This window comes from Apostichopus japonicus, chromosome 12 (assembly GCF_037975245.1).
Source record: "Apostichopus japonicus isolate 1M-3 chromosome 12, ASM3797524v1, whole genome shotgun sequence".
NCBI classification, from domain to species: Eukaryota; Metazoa; Echinodermata; class Holothuroidea; order Aspidochirotida; family Stichopodidae; genus Apostichopus; species Apostichopus japonicus.
Genome location: NC_092572.1, coordinates 15,855,491 through 15,878,226, shown reverse-complemented (window position 1 = coordinate 15,878,226; position 22,736 = coordinate 15,855,491). Strand labels below are relative to the sequence as shown.

Genomic DNA, 22,736 nt, shown 5'->3' with positions numbered 1-22,736 from the left:
TTAAGCATTATCTTGACCGCACCTACCAATGGGCTGCCAAAAACTTAAGTATCCTTGCTTAGAAAAATTGTAAAAATCTTCATCATTAATCCAAAACAAGCACTAAGTAATAGAAAGAGAGAAAATAAAAGGGAGGGGGGGGGGGCAATTTTGTTTTATCAATGTGCCTGGTGTGACAGTCGTTAGGATATGATTCATGTGTACTTATTAAAGTGTGGTGAAAATGACGGATGGTCTCGACATTCCTTCCGTTAGGTTCTATGTAAGTAATATCAGTGAATGTACCACAAGAAAGTACATGAGCTACGGGGAAAAGATGAGATATTAGCCACTCCCCCCTCCTCCCCCCACCCCACTCCACCCAGTAAAATGTGTGGGTAAATTGACACTGAAGCTAGTACTTGGACATGCCACTGGAGTCGCACTTCATGTTAAAATCAATAGGTTGAACAAACTTCCATTGATAAGATCGAATTAATTGATCAATCTCAACTTACTAAAGCCAGCTTACTCGGAAACAAATATCTTTCAGTTATGGCTATGTTTATTGTTCAGTTAAAGTAGCATTCAGCTTGAAAAATCTCAATAAAAAACCAAACCATGTATTCCATATCAAATACGAACATAATTGATGTTCAAATGATAGAAATTACACAAAGAGGAAGTTTTAACCTCCGACTATGTCCATATTAGCTGTTAGGGTTAGTCTTTACCATGTTTTACTGTTTCTAGCTTTAGTGTTTGGCTAACAAACAGTTTAAAACAAAAAAAATGGGGAAAAAAGTGCTCCTTTAATCTAAATTGCCTGCATGGAATATAGCTCCACTTTTAGTCAAATTACAGTAGTGCATGTCACCTTTAAACCCTGTCTTTCTTCAATCTCCTTAAACTAGATCCCCCAAAATTGCTTGACTTTCTCTCCAAACTGGGATGTTCCCTCGACCAAAAAGAGGGGAGAAAGGAGAAACTGTTTTCTTTCTTAATTCAGCCATCTTTTTGGGCATTTGCTACAATGATGTGATTTTGCTGTGACATTGTCACAACGTGTCACAAGTCTCTATTTACTCTGTCGTTGTCGTTGATGTTGTTGCAAGTTTTGGTTTTCCTTCCCCACTCGGTCGACCAGGATGCGCCACTGTCGGATTCTCGTGATGGTATGTAACCAGGCCAACAGGAATAGGAAATAAATTTAATAACAAAACAAGAACAATAGCGCATCTTGGGAATAAAAGCAACCGAAATATCATCATTTTGTCACGGTGGATTTATATTGCAGACTTGAGGTTTCCGTATTATCAATGAGGACATTATTAGAACAAACATCAGTAGCAACTGAAGTTCTCTCTCACCCTGTTTACTTCATCCATTTTCATTTTTCTTGGTGGTGAAGGGTGTAGGTGTGGGGAAGTGGGGGTTTAAATGCCACCCTGAATATTTAAAATATGCAAAATTCTTAAAACCACAGAAAGATCAAATGTAAGAGAGGATTAAAATGTCTTACTTTACTTTTCATATAGCAGAAGGGACAGAGGTGATCAGGCTAATTAGCCATGTGAAGTTGCACCTCTTTGGGCGTGGGTTGGAAGGGGAGAAATACACCAAGGGTTTCGTACAGAAATATTGCATAATATTGCCTTCACCTGGTGGTAATTAGAATTGAATGAAAAGTGTAGTACGTTAAATGCTACTTCACAAAATTGATTGATCTTTTAGCTTTCAATTCAGGCTTCGTCTCTGAAATGCTCTCTCAACCGATTCTCCATTCAGTGATAAAAGGACATCTGGATTCAACTTTAAGTCTCTGCTTGTTTGTTTGTTTCTGTCCTCTCTAAATATGAAAGTCTCAATATCTGTCCCATCCATGTTTTGCCATGCCAAGCATCATATATTTACGGACTAATTGCACCCATTTCGACGGTGCTGAAGTAAAACTCATTAAAGTGTTTTTAGGGAACTATCCAGCAGCTACTTGACCCGACTGTCAACTTATTTTCTATGGTTTCAATTTTTCTTCAAATCCATTGGGATATGGGTATTTTGGGTTTTTCATATGACGTAAACACAAACAAAAATGTTGGTCATGAATAGCACACAGCTCCTCTGTTTTTACTTACATTTCAAAACTGAGTAAATTGGTTGGTTTTATAACTTGCCTCGTAGTTGTGTTCTGATGAATGTCCTTCATTGTTTGTACTTACTTTCATGTGATATTTAGGTATAAAGCCCCATTATGCCTTCCATTATAAACATGAACAAACTGTTCCCTAACCCTATTTTGGTACCATTGTGTAGTTAATAAGCAGACAATCTTGTAGGTGCATTGTTTGCCAAATATTTTGGCCGAATCTCAGAGAACGAGCGAGAATAGAAACCTCCAAAACATTATTATTCAGACCGTCCAGATGGAATGCATAGTGAGACTTTAACATCAAAGGACAAGATGTACAGTGACCTTTGAGTTAATGTTATATATTCTTTGATGGTATGATATTCCTTTTATTACCCTTATATTTCTTACATCATGGTGAAGCGTGTAAAACCTACCTTTATAATCCCCACCGGTTTCATACACAGTGTATCAAAGACTGGAACAGTATGAACTATCTTTTTAACTGTTTCCATTCATTTAGAAGATAGTACAGTATTCAAATGGTGGCCTTTACTGTAGAGTTGTTTACTCTGTTGTTCACTCTGATAGTTGAGTATAATTAAGTTACATAATATATGCTGCAAGACACTTGGGGCGATATTTTATGAAGGAAGTACGTTCCTTTGTAGCTACTTGTTCTGTTTGCTATATGACCGAACTGTTAACAATGAATTATTTGACAACCTGTAGGCTTTATTTTCACACTCAAATGAGTACTTATTAATGATTACCCACATTGTTGATTATTATAGATGTGATTGAACACACAATATCACAACCTAATTAAAAGGCTTGTATTAGTATACATCTGTCTCCAGAGGCTCCAGTTCACTGTACTTTCATCAAGGGATGTCATTTTCTTCAGTTTTAGTACTTTTATCTTTTATGTTACTGTTTAATTATCATTCACTTATGGTGTGTATGTATGCTGTTGATAAATAAAAAGGATTCCAGCTTCCACGGAGTGGTAAAATAAATGGCTGTCCTTTGAGTATTTCTTATAAAGCTAAGATTTATATAAGAGCTGTAACATTATGTAAATGTGGTTTTCTGTTTCTTAATCTTGGCGTCCAATTGCACTACACATCCAACAAGTGCAGATACCCCCTCCCCCCACTCCAAAGATAAGAATGGGGTTACACGGCCATTGTAATAATAATAATGAGCAGTTATTTTTACAAAGCTTAACCAAACACAAATGTGGGAGAAGCCCGCACAGGCGTATGGATCACAACTTACACTACGGGTGGCTTCCAATTCAACATTTTATATAAAATTTAGAAACTCATTTCAGATGGGAAAACTGTAGACTGCTCTTGGATGATAAACCCACCTTACATAGAACCTCCTGATTGCCAAACCTCATTGCTTCAAATGCCATTGCCTTTATCCACTCGATCACAGCACCAGTGGTTCATCCTAGATGAAACCTGGCAGAGGGAGGGGGGGGGGGCACCTAAGATACAGTTACAGCAACTGAAGTAGATATAACTATTGATTCTATTAAAATTTAGCAAACCTCTACTTTACCCAACCTCTACTTCAAGACATGCATAAGGAACAGATGCTCTAGAACTCTGCACAAAAAGGTAAGACTGTACTTTAAGTACAAAACCTCAACATGGATCACAGAAACAGTGAATTTCATTTAACACCTTCATTTATATTGGAGAATGGGTTAAAAATTCAGACAATTTATCTAAAAAATCTCAAATGTGACATTTTATCACAAAATTCAAGCAGTTTTTGCCAAAATTTGTTGTATCTGAAAATGTTCATGCAGCTAGCTAAACAATTTTAGGCTGACATTTTTATGTCAAGATTCGCCCCAAGAGTCCCCCTCAAAAAGTGTAAATTATTATCTTTAGAATGTCTGTCCCATGGATACGCCAGACCTACACCCTCGCCCCCATTCGGGTAATGATATATTGGTCATTAAAACAACTTTTCTGACGAGATTCGCAGCAAACTCAATAAATTATCTTGACCAACATGTTTAATGACCTTAGGCCTATGTCATGAGACCATTTGAATTGTTTCGTTGTAAATGTAATGATTTCAAATGGATATGCATCTAGCATGTCATTGCTAGTTTATTATTTTTTTCAATTAATACGTTGATATATTATGCGGTGTTTGTCCCACATGGCTTGCCATAGACGCACACGGTCATGGTCAAAGGTTAAGCAACGGAGCGCGAATTATGATCTGTATATAAAGCTCACGAAAGGTTACACGAGCAGTGCAGTTCGCTTCTTGGCAGCCGTTGGCTAACAATTCATACGTAATTGTAATTTCTAGCCTATTCTGTATTGGGGGTAACTGCCAAAGAATGTGAATGGCAGATATATTCGCCAGCTCGAAGGTTGTGTATTAGTTTTGTGGAGCAAGTTAGTACTTCACCTTGTTTGTGTCAGCGAGCGTGAGAAATTACGCTAGCCTATCATATAATAGTATCGCTTAGGCCTAACGATAGGCTAGCTCACGTAGGCACTGGCGTCTATACTAGTTGGAATGCTAATCTAGGCCTAATATGATATTCACTAGACAATTAACGTTAGTAAAGTAAGTCACTTTATATCTTCCGACAAAATACTAGACCTAGCTGGTTGGGCCTAATTACTTTCTGTTTAAGGCTAGCCTAGTACAGTTAGGCTAAGCCTAACTTAATTAGCCTAGGCCTAAATGTCTTTAAATTCCTACCAGAGTAGCCTACCATAGCCTAGGCTATGCCATCTAGCACTTAACAGTAACACATCCTAAAGAAACTAACTCGCAGCCGGACAAATTAGTTTAGGATGAAAGCTCTCTTTCTTTCCTTTTTTTTTCCATCATGACAGGCAAGGCCGTTGGTTTCTTCTCCAACTTTCAAGAATAAAAACAGTAGTTTCCTCCCTGAAATTATTTTCAGGGGTTGAAACCAACGTTTTCAGGGGAGGAAAGAAAGACGGCTTGGCTGTGGAAAGAATTAATTTAGGTATAGTGAAGCAACTGTACGTAGTAAATGTGTCTTGTGATTTAGGAGAGTTTGGTGAAAGAAAGGAACATATTTCAAAGAGACACTTGTACTTGTAGTAATTGAAGAAACTGGTAAATAGGAAAACGAGAGGAACCAAGGAGGGCATACCTACTGTATAGGCTCAATTGTCTATGTTATTTCATTCCCACAATGAATGCCATACAAGCAAACAACCCATTACCACTATGAATTCCACGCATGTAAATTACCCCATGTTCGCATACAATCCTATGCAAACAATCCGACCTATTCACAAACATTTTTTATCTTCCAATCACTGAACAGTTACACAAGGAAGATACCTGGTCACATTTTCTATTTTCATACTATCACAACTTTCTTTAGCTTACTCTACAAGAATATGCAGTCAGAGCCTACAGAACAACAGTCTCCTCCCTTGAAAATAGTATGTTAGTTTCCTTAACCATGTTATTTTTCACCCTTAAACTTTACCTTTCTCCCTTTAAATCTTTTCTTACAGTTATTCCACTTACAACATCTATTCTTTCCACATAGCCTAGCCAATATGCCTCCCATGAAAAACCTTAGTTAACTCCCCTGGAAATGTTAGTTTCCAGTGAAAACGTACTTGACTCCCCTATGATGTAGCGGAGGTAAGTTACTCAACTTTTAAGTGGGAGGAAAATAACGTTGTTAGGGGAGGGAACAAATGGCCCCAGGCTAGGCCTACCACCAAATGAAAATGGGAAACCTAGGCTAGCCTACCAAAGCGAAGGCTAGATAGAGATGAGGACGAACTAGCCAGCTATCCTGGGCTTCTTATACAAGCAACGGTACTTTGTAAAATGAAATTCTCAAGCAATTAGGCCTAGCTCTGTGGTCTAATTGATGTTAGTGACAGGCTTGGGGTGATTACATCTGAATGTAATCGATTACGATTACTTGAGAATGTATGATTACGATTACAGCCTAAAGTTGAAGTAATCGATTACGATTACATTGTAATGTAATCGTGATTACAATCATGAGTACATTGTGGTTACTTGCACAATCCTCTGCATATCTGTTTAATATAACTCTCTGCCGGGAAATAGGGCAATGAAATAGGGCAAAGGAAGGGCATTTACAGTATATACGGACAAAATTGTGGAAGTATATCTACAATTCCTACCAGGCATTACACATTTATGCCTTAACACGTTTAAGATGTGTAACCCATAAGTCCAGTAAAATATACAATTTAAACAGACAAAGAGTAAACAGACAAATACTAAAGTAAAACAAATGAAGATTTTCATGCAACACTATATTTTGTAAACTAATAGTTTCTGCATAGCAGCAAAACTAAAAACTCTTTTACATTATAACACCAAAATAAAACTAAACAGCTTTGAAATGGGGCATTCCACAGTACATGGGACATGGAAGGCCAAAGTAAAAGTAAATTATTTTCATCAAAAAGTGGTCAACTCTGGTAAAGCAAATTCTGATCCACCAAAATACTTAATTTGCAGTGATTTTTTTTTAACAGAATAATTCAGGTGATAAAAATCCTTGAATATGGCGATCAAATCCCCAGTAATTTATGTTTATTGTGCTAGAGAATTCTAGAAGCAGGAACACTTCTTTGGTCACACTAAAAGCAAATAGTAAGAATTAGTTTTAATCATTTCTACTTATTTTGCCCTTCTCATTCAAATTTCACTGTAATCATAAATGTAATACGATTACGATTACTTTGCCCTTGTAATCGATTACGATTACTTTGTAAATACACAAAAGTAATCGATTACGATTACTTCAAAAAATGTAATAGATTGTAATTGATTACGATTACTGATTACGATTACCCCAAGCCTGGTTAGTGATGGTTCAAGTATGGAGAAAACTCTCCATGAAAGCTGATGTTACCTAGCATAGGCAACTAAATTGATATACATGTATTAATTTGATTAACTAGCATAATTTTGACCTGACGCTAGGCTTAACAGTATTGGTCCAACTCTTGGCATATCTTTATCAGATCATACTGTAGCCTTCTTTTGATGCCTAAGGCATGATTTTATGGTCTGCAGAACTGTTTCACTGAAACTTTGATTATTATTAAACCGAATTCAAACTTTGCTAAGTCAACCTCTCATTGTTGAGTAATTGTCTTTAATTTGGTTTTTAATTTGAAAACATTGATTGAAAGTTGTGAGAAACACAACTCATGGTAAACACATATTAAGAGTATTGAGAGATAAGTACAAGATATAGTATCTCTGTCCTTGTTGATATAGAATATTATTACACAGGTGCTAGAAGTCATGGAAGCACATGAGGGTTTACCATGAATATACTAATATGTTGTTGGTACTTGTGTATTGGCTGAAAAGCCAGTTTTCATCTTTGCTAAGTGTACATGTTGTAGCTTAAGTGTCGGTCCTTATTTCACTTGTCAAGTTTCTCGTTTCAAGAATGATGATTATTTCAGACATTTTTCAATTTTCCAGTTCCTCATGAATGCTCTCCAAATTGTTTGGCTGATGAAATGTTCTCAAATTGTGTTGAATTCATTCCTTTCAATCAGCTTGACCATTATAGTGAACAATATACATCAAAGGAAGTTTTGGCATTTTACGAAGTACTCCATAGGTTTGATAGCAATGTCTAGTAAGGTTCATTATAAAGAGTCATATTGCAAGTATTAAAAATAAACAGGCACTTAGTAACAAAAAGAGGTACAGTTTATTCATGTTTGTAAACATTCATCAAAAAGGTATCTGCATACGCAAACTGGAAGATGATCTTATGTAAAACTACTTTAAAAAAAATACTAAAATTTATTTCACACCAAAGGTATATATATACTGTACATATTGCTTTGATATTTGTCTTTACAGCATTGCATTGGCCACACTGATTCACAAGGAGACTCCATGAACTGTGACTGTAACATCCTGCTGGAGGTCTGAGACATTGAAGATTCTGTAATGCTTCCGTTTGGGTATGCAGTTTACTATAGTAACACAGAAATATTTAAGCTCAGGTATTTGTTTCATTTATTTCTGCCATTAAACCACAATCATATACATTTGTTTATACATAGTTATATCAATTTGGCAGCAGTCAGGGTTGTTTAGGTAGTCAGGGGGAGGGAGGGGAGGAAGGGAGGGAGTGTATAAAAATGAGTCTAGTTGCAATGTCTATCTGCTTTCCAATATATGAAATCTTATCTTTTACAATACTGTCTCAGGTGAAAGAAGAAGATGAAGAAAATTGAAGGAAAATTGTGAGTCTTGGATGTCTGTAATGAAGCTGGATCAGGCTTAGAAGAAGTGGTTGAAAGATCATAATCTCCACCAAATACGAGAAGATCCTTCAAGCCTGTCCTCTACAGAGAGATCTGGAAGTGTTATCTGGAGGTGAATTAACAGAAATTGGAGAAAAAGTAAGATTCAAGGAAAACATCAGTGTGAGCCAGTATCATGAACATCAGTCTTGTCCTCTCAACAGTTGATTGTTGTCAAGATCATTTCTAAATGTAGGAGACACGCCTTAGCCTGTTGGAACCAGTCGGTATTTGGTGTGGTCTGTTTTTGTGCTAACTGTACGAGACACAGTGCCTTAGCCTATTGAAAAAGGTATTTGGTGTGGTCAGTTTTTGTGCTAAATGTACGAGACACAGTGCCTTAGCCTGTTGGAACAAGTTGGCATTTGGTGTGGTCAGTTTTTGTGCTAAATGTACGAGACACAGTGCCTTAGCCTGTTCGAACCAGTCGGTATTTGGTGTTGTCTGTTTTTGTGCTAAGTGTACGAGACACAGTGCCTTAGCCTGTTGGAACCAGTGGGTATTTGGTGTGTTCTTGTTATTGTGCTAAATGTATGAGACATGGTGCCTTAGCCTGTTGGATCCAGTCGGTATTTGATGTTGTTTTTTTTGTGCTAAACTACTATTCTTACAGAAAGGCTGAACAAGTTCCATGATATAGTTTGTACAGAGTAACACATTCCACTCATTCCAAGCAACCATGACAACACCAAAATGAAGCTAATTGGTGTCTTAGTTTATTGGCATGAGATACTAATTAATGTAGTCTGTTTTTGTGCTAAATTATTGAGACATGGTGCCTTAGTTTATTGGTATTAGTTTTTAATTAGAAATGTAGGAGATATTTTTGTGCTAAATGTATAAGACCTCAGCCTTAGCCTATTGGAACCAGTCGGTAATTGGTGTGGTGTGTTTGTATTAAATTGATAAGTTCTGCCTTAGTTTATTGATATGAGTTGCTAATTAGTGTGGTCTGTTTTGTGCTAAATTAATGAGACCCGGTGCCTTAGTTTGTTGGCATCATTTTGTAATTAGTAATTTGGTTGTCTTAAATTGATGATTGTTGCCTTAGATTGTTGGAAAGAGTTGCCAATTAGTGTGGTCTCGGTTGTGGTAAATTAAAAAGACAGTTGATTGTTGTCAAGATCAGAAAATTCAAAGATGAGCTGATTTGATGGAAAAACACCAGCTAAGCTGGAAAGCTGCAATATACAGTCAAGGTTAGTCATAAGAAAGAAAGGTTCATAAAAATGTAATATATATTTAATTATGTTTCTACCAGTAAAGTTTCAATCACAGCCTAAAATTTGTTGGAATTAGTTGCTAATTAGTGTTTAATGTTTTGTGCTAAATGTACGAGACTTACTTTGAAGAAAACTGGCTAATTTCTTTTGCATTCCTCTCCTTTCCTTAGGGTTCTGTGGATTATGTTGGCCAACAGTTAGCTTTTTGACATAGCGCCACCCCATCATCCTTCACTCTATGACTTACTCGCCATTTACAAAACGTACGCGTCCTTGGATACCAACACAACGCTGCCGAGTACACTTTCGATTCATAGTGTGTCTCTTCAAAAGGAGTTCCTATTCTTTCCGTCCGCCGTCTTAGGCTGGAGACTAATTCTTTCTGGTAAGTGAAGTTTATGATCAATTTCATTGTATAGAAGCCATTTTAAAACCCGTAGGGAGGGGCTGTTTTGCCAATATGACAACCCCTTACCCACCTATAACCGCCCCCCTAGTCAAAACCTAAGCCTCTCTGATTTTGACATAGACATTAATGACTGGATCCCTGTACAAAAATAGCCAAAAAAGACAACGTCCAATCTACGTTGAAATAAACCCATCTCCTAACTCCAAACCAACCACCAAAAAGTCCGCTCAAACAATCATTGTATCAGGAATCTTACCAGAACTATCAAAAAACCCAATAAACACTTGCTAAACTAATCAATGAAGAAAAACCAAATGCCATGATCTCAAATATAAACCGTCTTCCTAGTAACGACATCCTAATCACCCCCATGACCCTAAATCTGCAAATATCCTCCTGAAACCATGGACTCAAAAGACTAAACTAGGCAACCCCAAACCAAGAATCCCAAAAAAAGTATGACAAAGAAACTTCTCCGTAGTAGCCTGTGGCATAAACCCTGAAATTCAAATCAAAGATATTGAACAAGAACTCAAAGACCAAGAATACACCCCAATACAAACTAAAAGACTCATTAGTCATGCCACAAACAATACAACTTGGAAAGTAAAAATGACGTTTGAAGAACAAGAGCCTCAACAATCCCTAATCAAACAAGGTTTCTACTTAGGATACTCTAAACACAAAACAGAAGAATACCACGAACCCCCCCAAATCACTCAATGTTTCAAATGTCAACTTTTTGGACACACCCACCATACTTGCAAAAATCAAACCATATGTCTCAGATGTGGTGAAAACCACAGAGTTAAAGACTGTCCCAAACAAAAAGAAAACCCAAAATGTGCCAATTGCTCAGGGACTCATGTCGCCCTTTACAAAGGATGCCCAAAATTTAAAGAAGCTAAAACTGAAAATAATAACAAACAACAAGAACAAAGAACCTACGCGAATGTAACCAATTTTACCCCTAAAATTGAAATAACAAATTAATATCGCAACCTTTGTAATTGAATTAGTACAATACACCTTCGAAAAAGCCAACATTAATATTAAATCTGAAGACCTTGCCAGTTACGCCACCGTGTTAGCACTAAAACACCTAAACTTAAATATCCCAGAAACTGTAATTATGGAACGTCTCCACCATCCTTCAATATTTAGCCCCCCTCAATCACCTACATGACAAGCACACTCCCTCCTTCGGTCAAGTTCCTCCACCTAAACATCAACAGTATCCTTCCAAAATTAAGCCTCCTACTTACTATATTCGCCAACCACTCCCCGGATATCATTTCGTTAAACGAAACTAAACTAAATAAAAATTCCCACCTTAGCATCCCTGGTTACCAAACTTTCAGACGCGATATCTCTCGCTCTATGGGAGGAGTACTTATTGCTGAAAAAAACAACCTCAAAGCCACCCTCCTCCCAAACAAACCCAAACAATTGAAATTGTACTCGAAAGAGACAATAAACCTCTCCACATTATTAGCTATTATAGTCCCCAAATGAGCCCATATCCACAATCAAAAAAATTTCTAATAAAAATACAATACTACTAGGAGATTTAAATGCCCACCACATCATTTTTGGTAGCACCAAAATATCTGAAAAAGGCATATCCCTCTTAGAAATATGTGATAAACACAACTTAACAATAATTAACCAAAATACCAAAACTAGGATAAACCCAATAAACAATAATACTGAACTACTTGACTACGCCATAACCTCAAACCACCTTGCAACTAAAACTCATTCGATTCAAATCCTAGAAGATGACCTAATCAGTGACCATTTTCCACTCCTTTTTGAGCTAGACATAAACCTCAGTCGCATCCAAAATAACGAATTAACGTATAATTACAATAAAACAGACTGGACATCATTTAAAAAGGGATCATAACAAACAACACTATTGCCAATTACCACAACAACAAGCTAAATTACATTGGCATATATTGTGACAGCATTGCCCAACATATCTTTAATACTTTCAAACAACACTGCCCATTAAAAACAAAACAGAAATCCAAAACTAAATAGGAATATTCTTACACTAAATAACTCAGACGTCGCCTACATAGAACCTATATGATCTCCCCAGATCCAACTCTAAAAACCTAAATTAACCAACCTAAAAAAACAAATAAATAGACAAATATCGGCGGTCGACCAAAACCAAATCCAAAACAAATGCGATTCAATCATTAATGACAAAAACCCAAAACACTTTTGGAAAAATAAAAAAAATATCATAAACCCATTACAACCCAAACACAGGTAATACAGACGAATGCCTTAGAGATAAAGTAGGTAACCTCATCACAAAAACTTAAGACCAAATAAAGCTTAGTGAATCATACTTGAAAACTATATTCAATATCTTAGATGGCCCTCCATACGATAACAGATTCCAACACAAAATAGACCGTACAATTATCTCTAATGCAACCAGCTTTATCCCCAACTTCTAAGGATGTCTCAACAAAAACATCCCTCTACTCAAAGAAATAGATATAAATGATTGGTATAGTGCCACTGAATATGCAAAAATGCCTCCTCCCCTGGTCTTGACAACATAAATGACCTAATGCTAAATGATTCCCCTCCGTCGGCCTCCGATATTCATTAACTCTCATATTTTCCCATTATTTAACAAACTCCTTAGACTGGGTCATTTCCCAACCCTGTGGAAATCCGCCAAAATGATTTTAATACCGAAATAAGTAAAGACACACCAAAATTCAAAACTATCAACCAATTAGTCTCCTACCAGCCTTAGGTAAGATTTTCGAAAGAATTATAGATAACCGCACCAGAAACCACCTTGAGCAAATTAATCACTTTGCCAGTATCAGCCAGGCTAATTCCGCGCACACAAATCTACAATAAACCAAACTTTCCACCTTTCCAAAGAAAGCATCGGCTTCATAAAAAAACATGATACCACTGCCCTCTTCCTTGATGCCGAAAAGGCGTTCGACAAAACTTGGCACAACGGCATAAGAATTTAACTACTTAACTTTAATCTCCCCTCCAATTACACCAGACTTCTTTCCTCTTTCGTTAGTGAGCGCAATGCCAAAATATGCTACAAAAACCAACAATCAAAACCTATTCCACTTGGTGCAGGTACTCCACAGGGCGCTGTTCTCAGCCCTCTCCCCTGCACCCTATTTGTTAATGATTTGAACATCCCCCCTCTATCTGAATGCAACTATAGTGAGTACACTGACGATATAGCCATTTGGAGCACCAGTAAAAATATCTATGTGACGGAACTAAATATTAAAAGAGCAATTACACATCTCGAAAATTGGTGCTCGATGTGGAGAACAAAAATATATCCCTCAAAATCTAACCTAGCCAATTTCTCCATAATAAACTCAAAGTACCATAACCATATTTCCAAAATTAATCTTTTCGACACCTCAATCACTGCTACTCCTAATGCAACCTTCCTTGGTACCACTTTCGATAGCAAATTATCGTTTAATCTACTTTGTAACAGAACTGCAGGACGCTGCTGGTTCCAACTTAAATCCATTCAAATCCTCTCACACAAATATAACTTCCCTCCAAAAACAATTATCCAAATCTATAAATCCAAAGTAAAACCGATTCTCAGTTACGGGAGAATCTCCCTGCTTACCATCTCTAATCCCAATAAACAAATTTTAAACAGAATCCACACCACAGCTTATCGACTCGCACTCAAAATCCCTACCTATATTGCTACTTTGTACGTTCTCCGTGCAGGAAACAAAATCTACTTTCACCCGACTTGAAGAATTCAACACCAAGTTATACAAAAACAACCTCGAGAACGACCCTTTGATTGAAGACCTCCCCCTGAAATACAGAGTCGCAACAACTCACTACCCAAAAACCAAACCCTTTCTGTATTCACAATTGTTACTACTTAAAGTCTCATTCCATTAAAAAAATCCTTTCCTTAATGGGTCTAGGCCCAAGTATACTTATATATACAGATTATATTGTTACCAAACAATAGAAACCACAACCACTCCCTACCCAAACAATAGAAACCACTCCGTCTCCACAATTCTCAGTACTTAAAAAATTCCTCTCCTTTAGAATTCCCTCCCTAATTGACTCTTCGACTCTGACCTCGGGTATGATTATGGCTATCCTGTCCTATGTAAATATATAAGACTTCATTTACCAGCAATTCCTTGACTGAACATAGACAACCTCTCCAAGAAAAAAAAAAAAATGTCTATTCTATAAAAACAAACTTATTATCCCCCGTAGGACCTCTCGCCAGGTCGACCAGGGGTTAAACTCCTTTTGTTTTGATATCAACAACAACAAAAACAAAACTTTTACGCGAATTAAAAAAAAAGGTAACTAATTTCATTTATTTCATTTCATTTATTGATTTTTGTTCTATTTTAACATAAGTATGACATATGACATAGAAGGAGATAAGAAACAAAACTTGTGAAAGGAAGTGTACTAAAAAAAACCTATAGGGCTTGTCGGGTAGTGACACTCCCTAAACACTTAATGTGGAAGACATCATGATTAGGTTTTGGTTTCATTTAATCAATAGGTGGAGGTAGAGGAATTGGACACTCTTGCACAAGATATCAACGGCTTGAAGTACTCTGCTCAGGTGGCCTCCATTCTAGGTATGTACTTAATAATAATATAATAATAATCATAATAATAATAATAATAATATTCAATTTACTGTGTTTGGAAAGAAACTTTTTGCTGCTTTGGATGAAGATTAAGGATTCTTGTTTTTCAAAAGGCAAAATGCAAGATGGACTATATATGAAAGGATGAATACCAAAAAATTAAGAAAAGAAATTGGGTGGGGGGAGGGGGAATCAGGCAGAGACCATCATGTTACTACCCTGTTAATTTTGTGTAGGACCCTGGTTAATTTAAAAGGAAGAAATCCCTTTAGTACCCTTGAGTTTCTGAAAGGGTTCTTCTTTGGGATAACGGTGGAGAGACATGTCGATGTTATCTTTTGGGTCTGATCGTCAGGAAAATGCAGATTAAACTGCCGTGTCCATTTGGAACCTGGGAATTGAACCCTGCTACTGGAACAAATGTATTCCATCAGAGCATAGACAATGATTCAGAGAAATATGGCCTTTATATTAATAATCTGTTGTTTTCTTTCCCAAATTTTTCTTTTTGGTTAAACAATGAGTGAAAAGATTCATTCGGTTGGAAGCAGCACCGTCCCTTTTCACACCTTTTTTTTTTTGGGGGGGGGTGTGGGAAGAGACCTATTAGCCCTTAGGGTCTGAAAATATTACAATAGGATTATTGTGGTGGACAGGACAGACAACAGTTATTTTTGCTTGTAGATGAATGTATGATGTCCAGGGATCACAAGGAAGTATCAAAAGCCCGATCAAAACTGCCGTTTTTTGTACTATCGAAATTTGTCAGAATAAAGAAATTGAAAGCAAAAATATAAAGAGTTTATCTGGCCTTGTAGACTGCGATTGAACCAGTCTCTGTCATCTACAAATAATAGAAAGTGGGTATCCATTTCTGTTTGTGACAGCAATAACAAAAAATGACTGCAAATTAACAAGTTTTTGTAAACTTTCTCTATTCAGGGATTCGAATCCCAAATTCCACTCGAATATACCCCCCCTACTTATGAACTGTCACGTAGCTCAAGGTGACAAAGTTACTACAAAGATGAGAATAGGCCTTAGGTGGTTCCTAATTCAATGACATTTCTCACAGTTAATTGAATTGACTTCCCCCACCCTCCGGATTATCCTCACCCATAGAAAATACCCTCCACCCAAGAATACTTAAAAAAAAAAACCATGGCTTACCAAGAACCTCTCTGCGTTCATTTTTCAGATTCCAGTGAACCTTCCATCAGCAAAGGAATGGCGCAACTCGGTCTGAAGGACAATCGACCGCTGGCGGAATGGCTTGACCGGTACAACGCCAACCAGCCGGACCTGGCCGCCAAGCCCAACTTCACCACATTTCCACTGGACTTTAAGCCGTCACCGTGCAAACCGCTCTTCTTTGACATAGCTCTGAACCATATAGAGTTACCCTCCTTGGACGAGAAACTGGAACAGAATAAATCGTCCCCGCAAGGGGGTCTGGGTGGGTTCCTGCATGGATGGTGGAGCGGGGGTGAAAAGTAACTCTCGATTTGCCACGATGTCGGAAAAAGGATTTTGGAAAAAAGGTCTTTTGTATACATAAGCCGGTAGTATTTGGGAGGGCTCTCACTCTTCTCCTGCATGTGCTGTAATCATCTTTTATTTAAGTTTTATTTGATTTGATTTCTTTTTTTTTAGTATAGAAAACTACACCTTGTTGCAATGCAAACACAAAGATGGGGGAAGGCCAAAAAGAATAACACTCACTTTTTTAACGTGGCTTGGCAAACAAAATTTGAAGAATATTCAAAATGGGAATTGGAATTTTATATATTTTGGATTTGGTGTTTGTGTGTTTATCTTGTTTAGAGAAAAAGAAGAAAAAAACAGCATCTTTATTTGATGGGGCTTTAAAGTTTTAAAAATGGGTTTCGGTTGTTGATTTCTTGGTCTACAAACATTGTGGTGCTTGACTGACTGACACTTTATGGGGGGATGTTAAGGTGACTGAATTTAATATTGGCAGGAGTTATGGATGGTAGTTGGAAGGACCAGGGGTGGGGGGGGGGGGGTGGTGAGGCAAAGGATAGAGAAGGAGAAATGAAAGTGAAGAGGGAGAATCTTTGAATTGAATTTTCAGTTTGCAGTAGCACAGGTTTACTGATAAGGCTATATTTAAAGAAACTTTCAATAATGCACACTTCGTGTATATAATTTGGGGTGTGGTAGTCGGAGCGGGGGGGGGGGGGGCTGTGTGATTGAGACAGCAATGAAAGGGAGCAACCTTTCCACATATATGTTGTTTGTGCTATGGTAGTATCGTTTCCTTTTTCAAACTGGAGGGCAAAAATGTAAAAATTAAGTTATCTAGAATTAATTCAAAATCAGGTTTAGTTAATAAATGAAAGTTAAAGACAATTTTATTGATGGTAGCAGGGGTGCCATGGTATTGTAAACTGAATCATCAATCAGCCATGGAAGGCCAACTCCTTTTTGTTGGGAAATTGTCGTCAAGCAAACCTATGGATTCAAGCCCTGTCTGGCTAAAGTAAGATGGGGTTATTATTTTTATCTAGGAGAAATCAATTCTTTTTCCCCTCACGTTGAAATGGTCTTCCAAATTTAAAAAAAAAAATGTCCAAAAAGAATGTACTGGTGTGAATTGGATAGCTACCTGGTGTGAAGTAAAAAGGCCATAGGCTTATCCCATATGTACATGTGACTGCTTAGTATCATTAAATAACTGCCCTCCAGGCTGATATTATAAATAATAGAAACATTATAGAAAATAACTGTCTGTTGTCAACCAACCATCTCAATAGTAGATGCAGGTATCACTAAGAATGTTTATGAAATATGTATTGCATGTCTTGATTAGTATTTGCATAATAATTTGATGAGGGATAACCTGTGTCTGGACAGGTAGTTGAAGGGTATTAACTGTGGTGGGAGGGATGAAGGTATATCCTGTCCATGAACTGATTTGTCATTAAAAAAAAGACGTCATTTCAAAGTATCACTCTTTTTTCTTATTTTTTTCCTTTTTTTTCTTCCTTTTACATGAGTATTGTAAAAGGAAAAGCAGAGGTTGAGTTTGAGCCAGGGACCTTGAGATGCAAAAGCAAAAGTCTTTACCACTAGACCATTAGGTGGGCCTCTAGTTTCTAGAGCTTTACAAATATTTAAAGATCCTGCTGTGTGGACTTAGTCGTTTTTATAAAACATTTTCTCCACTACTCCTCCTCCTCCTCCTCCCCCGACTAGCTAGTCAGGGGGGAAGGGGTGGCGGCGAACTCCACTTGTCCGCGCGTGCAAATATTTAAAGATCCTGCTGTGTGGACTTAGTCGTTTTTATAAAACATTTTCTCCACTACTCCTCCTCCTCCTCCTCCCCCGACTAGCTAGTCAGGGGGGAAGGGGTGGCGGCGAACTCCACTTGTCCGCGCGTGAACCTTGTCAGGGGGAGGGGTGGCGGCGAACTCCACTTGTCCGCGCGTGAACCTTGTCAGGGGGAGGGGTGGCGGCGACCTCACCTTGTCCACACCTTCACCCCCTCTCACCTCTCACCTTGGTACTCACCTTACCCACCTGTCAGGAGGAGGGGGACCGCCCACCTTTGGGATTCACCTTATCCACTTGTCAGAACTCCTTTTTCAAATACTCACCTGGGACTTGAACCGATGCAATCCAAACCAATCGCTTACTGAACGATGGAATAACCAATTACACCATTTCGGTTCCCTCTGGAGAAACTTCGTTTCTTATATTTATACTTCCACTCCCTCCAGAGGGTTGAAAAGTAAAAGGCTCTGTCTGGACATGAACCACAGACATGATGCTCTGTCTGGGAATCGAACCGGAGACATGGAGTTTGTCTGTCTCTCCAGTCCAGAGCACTACCAACTGCGCCACAAGAACTGTTGAGAATTAATGCTCGTTTCTAATATTTAAACTTCAGAGTCCAGAATGGAATCAGTAAAGAGCAAAATATAAAATGCACTGTCTGGGGTTTGAACCGGAGACATGGAGTTTGTCTGTCTCTCCAGTCCAGAGCACTACCAACTGCGCCACTAGAACTGTTGAGAATTAATGCTCGTTTCTAATATTTAAACTTCATAGTCCAGAATGAAATCAGTAAAAGAGCAAAATGCTCTGTCTGGGGTTCGAACCGGAGACATGGAGTTTGTCTGTCTCTCCAGTCCAGAGCACTACCAACTGCGCCACTAGAACTGTTGAGAATTAATGCTCGTTTCTAATATTTAAACTTCAAAGTCCAGAATGGAATCAGTAAAAGAGCAAAATATAAAATGCTCTGTCTGGGGTTCGAACCGGAGACATGGAGTTTGTCGGTCTCTCCAGTCCAGAGCACTACCAACAGTGCGCCACTAGAACTGTTGAGAATTAATGCTCGTTTCTAATATTTAAACTTCATAGTCCAGAATGAAATCAGTAAAAGAGCAAAATGCTCTGTCTGGGGTTCGAACCGGAGACATGGAGTTTGTCTGTCTCTCCAGTCCAGAGCACTACCAACTGCGCCACTAGAACTGTTGAGAATTAATGCTCGTTTCTAATATTTAAACTTCATAGTCCAGAATGAAATCAGTAAAATATAAAATGCTCTGTCTGGGGTTCGAACCGGAGACATGGAGTTTGTCTGTCTCTCCAGTCCAGAGCACTACCAACTGCGCCACTAGAACTGTGAGAATTAATGCTCGTTTCTAATATTTAAACTTCAGAGTCCAGAATGGAATCAGTAAAAGAGCAAAAATATAAAATGCTCTGTCTGGGGTTCGAACCGGAGACATGGAGTTTGTCTGTCTGTCCAGTCCAGAGCACTACCAACTGCGCCACGAGAACTGTTGAGATTTAATACTCGTTTCTAATATTTAATCTTCACAACATTAGAAGGCAAATAAATAGAAAATCAAATGCATCCTCTGGTGTTTGAATTCAAGACAAGGAGTATGTCTCAATTTTTTTTTTTCAGTTTATTGACAATTTCATTGTAAAAAACAATAATAAATATGCAAAATTATACAACATAACAACTTCGCCACAGTAACTGTTAATTGAGAAATGATAGGCTTTTCTAATATTTTAACTGCAAAATGAGGAAAAGAAATACCAAAACAATACATCCTCTGGGAGTTGAATTCTAGACAGAGAGTTTGTCTTACTTTCTATGTACATAACACTAACCACAGTAACTGTTTAGAAATAATTATTAGTTATTTGATTTGATTTATTTTGTTTTTTCACGTGCAAATATACAATGTGAAAGGAAGTCTTCTATAAAGCATACAATAGCTTAACAATGTAGAAGACTGGTCAGAAAAGCATTATTTGGACAATTTCTTCCCATCTAGCAAAAACATATCCCTAACAAACAGTAAACCGGCGTCGTAAAAGCTTTTTGTCATAAACAATGGTATTATCAATTCTAATAAAATTATTAGGGATTTGCACACCCAATGTCCGATGGTTTCTTAAAGGTAGCTAAGCTTACTCAAAACCGCACGGAAGCAGATATGGACCTGGGAGTTGCAAATTTGGGCTCCTGAGCATCGGTTACCCCCTGTTACGTCATTTGGGCGAAATCGATTTTGGATCGATTCTGGGTCAGTTTTGGGAAAACTGCAAATCAGGTTTTTTGCCCCCCACGCCCCAACACAGCACCTAATTCCAAAATAAACTTCAGATTCGTAATCAGCGTGTCACGAACTACCAGAAAAGATACACATTTATCGCTTTTGCGACAATTTTTTTTTTCACCTCAAAGAAAAGTAAGACCGAAAAACTTTTACGACGAACAAAGGTTATAAAACCTTTTGTTGTCCCGAAAAGTTCTTCGGTTTTCTATTGTTCCTCTGAAGTTGCAAACTGAGCGAAATAAGTGTCATAAGAGGGTGCACGACGCATCTTGCCAGTGATACGTGATTTCAAAACAGTCAAATAAAACCTTTGTTTGTCATCTTGAGTTTTATCTTGACATTTATGAATAAATGGGTCAATTTTGGCAAAAAACTGTTAGAGGTACGTACCCCTTACGGTTTTTTTAGGTGCAAAAACTTTTTGTCGCAAAGGCGATAAATGTGTATCTTATTCGCGACACGCTGATTACGAATCTGAAGTTTATTTTAGAATTAGGGGTAATGGTCGAGGGGGGCGAGGATGGTCTGTGGGGGCGCTTTCGACACTATCTAAGCGGAGCGCCACCACGAGTAGGCGCGGAGCGTAGAGAAATTTTTCAATAAAGATGCTCCCTAGATCGCCGGAAATGACCCTTTCCGGGCCTTGCTAATATGCAGATAAATGAAGAATAAATAGGTGTCATCGCCAAAAAAAATGTGACAAATGTCAATAGGTAGATGAGAGCGCATTAAAAACGTCAATAATCGCATATAAATAAAAAGTGGTAACAAGCTGAAAAGGGCGCCAGCAGTCCATTTGAGTCCGTCAGGGGGGCATCCGCCCCCCTGACTGTATGGACGCTCCGCCACTGCCAGATAGACCACCCAAACCCCCCTCCCCCTTCCATGGTACGCCATTTGACGCAAGAATAACACACCCTCAATGCAACCTACAGCTAATGGACACTTTCGTGGTATGATTATAGTCCCCCAAATGAGCCCATATCCACCGATATAATTAAAAAAATGTTCTAATAAAAATAAAAAAACTCCTAGTAAATGCCCACCACAATATTTTTTCTGAAAAAGGCAAGTCTCTCTTAGAAATATGTGATAAATACAACTTAACGATAATTAACCAAAATACCAAACCTAGGATGAACTCAATAAACAATATTACAGAACTACTTGACTACCCATATAACCTCAAATCACCTCGCAACTAAAACACATTCGATACAAATCCTAGAAGATGACTAAATCAGTGACCATTTTCCACTCGTTTTTGAGCTAGACATAAACCTCAAGTGCATGCCAAATAACGACTTGACGTATAATTAAAATAAAACAGACTCCCAAAATACAACAACCAAAACAACGAGCTAAATTACATCGACAATTACTGTGACAGCGTTGCCCATCATATCTTCTATACTTTCAAAAGACACTGTCCCTTAAAAACAAAACAGAAAACGAAAACTAAATAAGAATATTCTTACACTTATGAAACTCAGACGTCGCCTACGTAGAACTTATATCATCTCCCGAGACCCAACTCTAAAAACCCAAATTAACCAACTTAAATAGCAATAAACAGACAAATATTGGCGGATGAACAAAAGCGCGTCCAAAACAACTGCGATTTAATCATTAATGATAAAAACCAGAAACACTTTTGGAAAAGTTAAAAAAAAAATCATTAACCCCATTACAACACCAAACACAGGTAAAACAGACCAAGGCCTTAGATTAGAGATAACGTAGGTAACCTCATCACAAAAACTCAAGACCAAATAAAGCTAATTGAATCGTACTTTGAAAGTATATTCAATATCTACGATGGCCCCCCATACGATATCAGCTGTAAACACGAAATAGACCGTACAATTATCAGTAATGCAACCAGCTTTAACACCAACCCATTAGGATGTCTCAACAAAAAACATCCCTCTGCTCAATAAAATAGATATCAACAATTGGTATAGTGCCACTAAAACATGCATCCTCCACTGGTCCTGACAACATAAATGACCAAATGCCTAAAAACTCCCCTCCGATATTCATTAACTCTCATATTTTCCCACTATTTAACGAACTCCTTACACTGGGTTATTTCCCAATCCCATGGAAATCCGCCAAAAAGATTTTAATACCGAAACTAAGTAAAGACCGCACCAAAATTCAAAACTATCGACCAGTTAGTCTCCTCCCAGCCTTAGGTAAGATTTTCGAAAGAATTATAGATAACCGAACCATAACCCACCTAGAGCAAATTAATCACCTTTCCCCGTATCAATCGGGCTAATTCCGCGCACACAAATCTACAATAAACCAAACTTTCAGCTTATCTTATTTTTTTAGCCTCTGAAGAAGATTCTGCTAG

The 22,736-nt window shown here is 37.8% G+C and overlaps 3 protein-coding genes across 20 annotated transcripts in view; 2 read left to right on the top strand and 1 right to left on the bottom strand.

Annotated features, from left to right (window-relative positions):
- Positions 1-17,827, top strand: part of LOC139977969 (gamma-adducin-like) — a 52,435-nt gene extending 34,608 nt beyond the window's left edge. For 10 of the 18 annotated variants that reach the window (XM_071987858.1, XM_071987851.1, XM_071987847.1 and 7 more), the window contains 5 exons: positions 5,650-8,118; positions 8,368-8,562; positions 9,857-10,071; positions 14,678-14,756; positions 15,967-17,820. The gene's annotated coding sequence lies outside the window, so the exon portion shown is untranslated. Of the gene's footprint in view, positions 1-5,513; positions 5,575-5,649; positions 8,161-8,367; positions 8,563-9,856; positions 10,072-14,677; positions 14,757-15,966 lie in introns of all 18 variants that reach the window. The other 8 variants (XM_071987865.1, XM_071987854.1, XM_071987859.1 and 5 more) reach the window with 7 other exon arrangements.
- LOC139977967 (gamma-adducin-like) overlaps positions 1-22,736 on the top strand; it is a gene marked incomplete in the record, with an annotated part of 755,008 nt that overhangs the window by 229,276 nt on the left and 502,996 nt on the right.
- LOC139977959 (uncharacterized) overlaps positions 1-22,736 on the bottom strand; it is a 234,524-nt gene that overhangs the window by 178,539 nt on the left and 33,249 nt on the right. The gene's annotated exons all lie outside the window — the stretch shown is intronic.